This window comes from Procambarus clarkii, chromosome 85 (genome assembly GCF_040958095.1).
Source record: "Procambarus clarkii isolate CNS0578487 chromosome 85, FALCON_Pclarkii_2.0, whole genome shotgun sequence".
NCBI classification, from domain to species: domain Eukaryota; kingdom Metazoa; phylum Arthropoda; class Malacostraca; order Decapoda; family Cambaridae; genus Procambarus; species Procambarus clarkii.
In genome coordinates this window covers 6,276,656-6,284,267 of record NC_091234.1, presented here as the reverse complement: position 1 = coordinate 6,284,267, position 7,612 = coordinate 6,276,656, and positions in this window count along the sequence as shown.

Here is a 7,612-nt window from a genome sequence, read left to right as displayed (position 1 = left end):
ACTCCGAGCTAGCCTCTCAGGAAGTCTCACCTCCCAGGTCACATCCCAGGTCACCTCCCAGACCACCTCCCAGGTCACCTCCCAGGTCGCATCCTCCCCAACTCAGCCCTCCTATACATCCCCCCTGCCTCAGCCTCCCAAAACCCCCCTGTCCCTTCCACATTTGCACCTCCACAACGATTCCCCTGCCCCTGCTACATCACACTTGTCAGCGACCCCAGTGGGTCAAGCCATGCCCTCCCCAAACCCACCTTCCCATCCCCCCTCCCCAAATACCCCTTCCTACTCCCCTGCCCCTTCTACCCCATTGACTTCAATTCCATCTACTCCATCCCAGCTTCCACTGCACCCCTCTTCCACTCACCCCCAAACCCCACCCAACCCTCACCCCTCCTATGCACCTCCAGCCCACATTTAACCCCCTCACCTTGTGACCCCCTAACACCTTCCCCCATCTCCCTCTTCCCCTCTTCTACCCCAAAACCCCCACCTACCCCCGATTCCCCCCTAACTAATATACCCTCTCTTCCACTCCCAGCACCCATGCTCCATTCTCATCTCAGCTCTCCGCCCTCAGTATCCCTCTTCCCCCCAACCTCTCAACCTCTATCTGACTCTCAGTCTCACTCTATTTCTCAACCCCCCTATGCTATTCAGACCCCTAACTTTCAGACCCATTATGCCCTTCCTACCCCCCTAGATGCCCAGACCCCATTCGCCTACCAGGCACTCCCAGGCACCCCCCTAGCACCCCCCCACTCACCCCCACAGCCCCCACTTGCCCCCCAGACACCCCCCAGTTCCCCCCAGACCCCTGGTGAAAGGGGGAACTCTGACACCCGAGTTTCCAAGAAGAGTCTCAAGGTTTGGTACACCAATGCTGATGGGGTAGCCAATAAAGCAGAAGAGATAAAAGAAAGAGTTAGTGAGGCAGACCCAGACATAGTGGCAATAGTGGAAACTAAAATAAGTGGCATGATCTCGGATGCAATCTTTCCAGAGGGGTACCAGGTGATAAGAAAAGAAAGGACACAGAGACAGGGAGGAGGAGTGGCACTACTAATAAAGCGGAAATGGAAGTTTGATGAGCTGGAAAATCCGGGTACCAATGAAAGCACAAGCTTCATACATGGAACTCTGACAGTGGATGGGAAGAAGATTGTAATCTTGATACTCTACAATCCCCCACCAAACAGTAGAAGGCCCAGGCAGGAGTACGAGGACAGCAACAAGACATGTATGGATGAACTGCAGAGGGCAGCAACTTTAGCGCATAGAATGAGAGCGAAGCTGCTGGTCATGGGGGACCTAAATCACGGAGAGATAGATTGGGAAACGAGGAATCCCCATGGCGGGGAGGAGACCTGGGGAGCGAAGCTGGTAGACGTTATTGACAGGAATTTCCTAACACAGCATGTGAAAGAAGATACTAGGGAAAGAGGAGGGGATACGCCCAGCCTATTAGATCTCATTATCACTCAGAATGTAGAAGACATCGAGCAGTTGGAACATGAAATACCACTAGGAGCTAGTGACCATTGTGTCCTAGTCTTTGACTACATGATGGAGCTTAAAATTGTGACCAAAGGACAAGAGGTCCGGGAAAGGAGACTTGATTACAGAAAAGGGGACTACAGAAGAATAAGGGACTACCTGGGAGAAGTGCAGTGGGAGGAAGAACTTAGAGGAAAAACAGTGCAAGGTATGATGAACCAAGTCATATTGAAATGCAAGGAGGCTGAAGATAGATTTATTCCAACAATAAAGGAAAAAAGCAGGAGGGAATATAATAACCCATGGTTTAATAGACAGTGTCAGGAAGCAAAGGTGAGAAGCAGGAGGGAGTGGAGGAAGTACAGAAGACAAAGGACAGAGGACAACAGGATTAGATGTAACAGAGCTAGGAATGATTACATTAACATAAGACGAGTGTCGGAAAGAAATTATGAGAACGATATTGCAGTCAAAGCGAAAAAGCAACCAAAATTACTACATAGCCATATAAGAAGGAAGATGTCGGTAAATGACCAAGTGACAAGACTGAGGAAAACAGAAGGGGCATATACAGAAAGCGACAAGGAAATCTGCGAGGTACTGAATGCAAAATTCCATGGAGTGTTCACAACCGAGCCTGAGCAGCTCCCATTGTTAGAAGAGATTACCCAAGATGAAAGACTATCAGATATAGAGGTGACAGCAGAGGATGTAATGAAACAGTTGACAACACTGGACGCAAATAAAGCTGTTGGACCAGACAAAGTATCACCGTGGATACTTAAAGAGGCAGCGCAGGCTCTCAGCGTGCCTCTGGCAATGATCTTTAATGAGTCACTTATGTCGGGGGAATTGCCCAGTTGCTGGAAGGAGGCAAATGTCGTACCGATTTTCAAAAAGGGTGATAGGGAGGAGGCACTTAACTACAGACCCGTATCACTGACAAGCATCCCCTGCAAAATACTTGAAAGAATAATTAGGCTAAGACTTGTTGAGCACCTGGAGAGCATTGGGTTTGTAAACAAGCACCAACATGGGTTCTGGACAGGGAAATCATGCCTAACAAACCTTTTAGAATTCTATGATAAAGTAACAAGGATAAGGCAGGACAGAGAAGGCTGGGCAGACTGCATATTTCTTGACTGCCAAAAGGCCTTTGATACGGTACCGCACATGAGACTGCTATACAAACTTGAGAGGCAGGCAGGAGTAAGCGGAAAGGCCCTAGTATGGGTGAAGAACTACCTAACAGGAAGGAGCCAGAGGGTAATGGTAAGGGGCGAAAAGTCGGACTGGCGAACAGTAACAAGTGGAGTACCTCAAGGATCGGTGCTGGGACCAATCCTCTTTCTAATTTATGTAAATGATATGTTTACAGGAGTGGAATCATACATGTCAATGTTTGCAGATGACGCAAAATTAATGAGAAGAGTTGTGACAGACGAAGATTGTAGGATCCTCCAAGAGGACTTAAACAGGCTGCAGAGATGGTCAGGGAAATGGCTACTGGAGTTTAACACCAGTAAATGTAAAGTTATGGAAATGGGATCAGGTGACAGGAGACCAAAGGGACAGTACACAATGAAGGGGAACAGTCTACCTGTAACGATTCGAGAAAGAGACCTGGGAGTGGATGTGACACCTAATCTAACTCCTGAGGCACATATAAATAGGATAACGACAGCAGCGTACTCTACACTGGCGAAAATTAGAACTTCATTCAGAAACCTAAATGAGGAAGCTTTTAGGGCGCTTTACACTGCCTACGTGAGACCCGTCTTAGAGTATGCCGCGCCATCATGGAGCCCCCACCTGAAGAAACACATAAAGAAACTGGAGAAGGTTCAGAGGTTTGCGACGAGGCTTGTCCCAGAGCTACGAGGGATGGGATATGAAGAGCGGCTGAAGGAACTGAACCTTACGACACTAGAGAAAAGAAGGGAGAGAGGAGATATGATAGGGACATATAAAATACTCAGGGGAATTGACAAAGTGGAAATAGATGAAATGTTCACACGTAATAATAACAGAACGAGGGGACATGGGTGGAAACTGGAAACTCAGATGAGTCACAGAGATGTTAGGAAGTTTTCTTTTAGCGTGAGAGTAGTAGAAAAATGGAATGCACTTGGGGAACAGGTTGTGGAAGCAAATACTATTCATACTTTTAAAACTAGGTATGATAGGGAAATGGGACAGGAGTCATTGCTGTAAACAACCGATAGCTAGAAAGGCGGGATCCAAGAGTCAATGCTCGATCCTGCAAGCACATATAGGTGAGTACATATAGGTGAGTACACACACACCGTTCTTATGTTAGCCAACCTGGGGCCAGATTCACGAAAGCACTTACGCAAGCACTTACGAACCTGTACATCTTTTCTCAATCTTTGGCGGCTTTGTTTACAATTATTAAACAATTAATGAGCTCCGAAGCACCAGGAGGCTGTTTATAACAATAACAACAACTGAATGGGAAATTTTCATGCTTGTAAACTGTTTAATAAATGTAACCAAAGCCGTCGAAGATTGAGGAAAGATGTACACGTTCGTAAGTGCTTGCGTAAGTGCTTTCGTGAATCTGACTCCTGGCATATGCTGCTGTGTGAGTATTCACCTATTTGTGAAAGCTCAACGCCCACAAGCACAAATAGGTGAGTACATACGCAGCGGCATATGCCAAGTTGGCTAGCATAATAACGGCCTTTTGAAACTTGTGTAAGGAATCTTTCAGAACTTTGTAAACCGCATATGTCAGACCAATCCTGGAGTATGCAGCTCCAGCACGGCGTCCAAATCTAGTCAAGCATATGACTAAACTGGAAAAGGTTCAAAGGTTTGCCACCAGATTAGTACCCGAACTGAGGGGTATGAGCTACGAGGAGAGACTACGGGAATTAAACATCACGTCACTGGGAGACAGGACGAGTTAGAGGGGACATAATCACCACATACAAGATTCTCAGAGGAATTAAATGGGTAGATAAAGAATGACTATTTAATACAAGGGGCACATGCACTAGGGGACACAGGTGGAAACTGAGTGCCCAAATGAGCCATTGCGACGTTAGAAAGAACTTTTTTAGTGTCAGAGTGGTTGACAAATGGAAGGCATTAGGAAGTGAAGTGTTGGAAGCAGACTCCATACACAGTTTCAAGTGAAGATATGATAGAGCCCAGTAGGCTCAGGAACCTGTACACCAGTTGATTGACAGTTGGGAGGCGGGACCAAAGAGCCAGAGCTCAAGTCCCGCAAGCACAAATAGGTGAGTACACATGCATCCGTAACAATATATATATTGTTACGGACTCGTCGCCCTTGTCAGAGGGAAAGTGGCAGTTCCAGCGCCATCTACGAGTCCACACCCGAACTTCCCTGATATTGGACGCTATGTAGGCAACGCCATCTTTTGGTGGTGGAGTGATCGTAACAAGTGGCTCAAGATTCCTGCCTTGGTCAGACAGAGGTCGCTGTGGATGACCTCTGGTGAGGTGGCGGCTCCAGACTAGCGCCATCTGTTGTGCTACGGAGCACGATGTCAATTTTACAGTGAGTATTACTTCCTGGTTTCACCAGTACCTTCCATTTAACTGATGATGTGTCTGTGTCCATAGAAGTGATGTAACGCCGGGAGAGGGCACCCATGACTCACCATGGGAACGCCCTGGTAAGATTTAGCACAACAACCTAATGATACATTTTGATTGCTTTTTCGCAAGTCATGGGCAGCTGACGCCCTTATGTGCTGACCAAGTTGGCTGAATCAGCTAGGAACAGCTCCACCCCAGACGTTCCCACAATAGTGTTAAACGCCCCCCCCCCCTTTCTGAGGCAATTGGATATATACCCCTGTATGATAGTGAGAGAGAGTGAGTGCTGGAGGGTCGGAGAGTGTGTGTGAGGCTGCAGGTCCGTGAGGTGGCAGGTCATCAGGCAAGCCTCAGGAGACAGTGAATCTACCCGACTGAGAGGCAGAGAGTGGTCTTAAGGTAATGTGTGTGATCTTTGATACGTTTCCATGTCTGGATCCCGTAACAATTTGCCAGTATTGCCAGTGTTAAAGTAGGATTTTATGAGTAGTGAATTACATAATTTGTTCTTAATCAACTCATGTTAAACTTCCCCTCTGTATCAATTGTTGAATCCCCTTAACTTCTGGATATAATTGGCTAACAACCGTCCCATAAATATTGACAGTTAAAAAGAGTACTCTCCAAGTCAAGCAATGTTTCTTGCCTCGTTGCTTGATATAGTAAATGAAAGGCAGATGGTGGCAGCGTCTTGATTTATGTATATAGTGGTGTTACAATACAGGGGTGTTACAGTGACGTGGGGCAGCAGTAGTACTGAGGATGGCAATTTACCTTTGGGTGAAACCAAAAATTATTAACTCATTGGTGGTACCTTATGCGAGTGGACTTGAAAAATTGTCTCTGATTTTTAAGAAACTTAATATAAATTTGGTGTTCACTAATAGTACGATCAAATCCAATTTAATAAAAAACTCCCCTGATACAGCAGGTTGTGTGTATTCAATTCCCTGCAATGATTGTGATTCTGTGTACCTTGGACAAACAGGAAAGTCCTTACAATTGCGGTTGTCACAACATGCTTATAGTATTAGAACTGCCCAAACGTCTAATGCATTGTATCTACATACGAGTTTATGCGATCACAATATTAACTGGAATGGGGCAAAAAGCATTACCAATTGTGGGGATTTCGTGGAACGGAATTTGATTGAGTCTGCTCTAATCAGTCAGTGTCCAAATCTTCTTAATGTTAGTACTGGAATGTACAAACTTGATCCATTTTTAAGTTATAATATTGCACGACAGTTTAAGAAACAACTCTGATAGAGAGGCTTACAATGTCTCATTATAATTGTATATTCATATATTGTGTGTTCATGAGGCTTTTCTTTAATCTTTCATCCTTATTCTCTGACCGCTTAATCCTCTTTGACCATTTTAAGCTAAGCTATACCTGATTTTGGTTAATTACACCTGACCAACCCTAGGGATGGGTTGGTCAGGTGTCGGCCTATATATCCTCCCCCTTCTCCCTTCTCCTTAGTCAGTCTGGTGTTGACAAAGGCTTTAACAAAGCCGAAACGTTCACCTCATTTCATATTTCTCTGTGGATTTTCCGCATATATATATATATATATATATATATATATATATATATATATATATATATATATATATATATATATATATGTATATATATATGACAATGTCAGACCACGGAGGAAAAATGAAACAGTAATTTCCTTAAGTACTTTCGTATATTAATACATCTTCAGGAGTGAAGTTACATATATATATATATATATATTGTTATTGTTACATATATATATATATTGTTACATATATATATATATATATGTATTGTTACATATATATATATATTGTTAATTGTTACATATATATATTGTTACATGATGTTACATGTTACATGATGTTACATGATGTATTACATGATGTTACATGATGTTACATGATGTTACATGATGTATTACATGATGTTATATGTAACAAATTGTTACACACACACACACATATATATATATATATATATATATATATATATATATATATATATATATATATATATATATATATATATATATATATATATATATATATATGGAGAAATTGGAGAAAGTGGAGTTGGAAATTCTGTTGGACGACATATTCGACCTCGAGACACAAAAGAAGGTCACTACCAAAGATACCTTACAAGCAGAACTTATTGCAGAAGGAGGAAAGAATCGAGGCAACTACAGAAGCACCATACTGTCCCCCGAGCTTAGAGCGGCAGCTAAAAGCCTTCGTGAGAACAAGGAGATAGTTGTCAGGAGAGGTGACAAGTCGCCAATATATGTCATTCTTAAAAAAGACGAATATCTGGCGAAAATGAACATCATACTCTCTGACCAAACTAAGTTCCAAAGGGTAACGAAGGACACTACAGCCGAATTAAAAGCAAAGGTCAACAAACTGATCGAAACTGTGAACGCCAAGAAATCCGGACTCCACCTGCCAAAGATCATTGGGGAATATAAACCTGGATATGCGTATGGAAATGTCAAGACGCACAAGCCTGGAAACC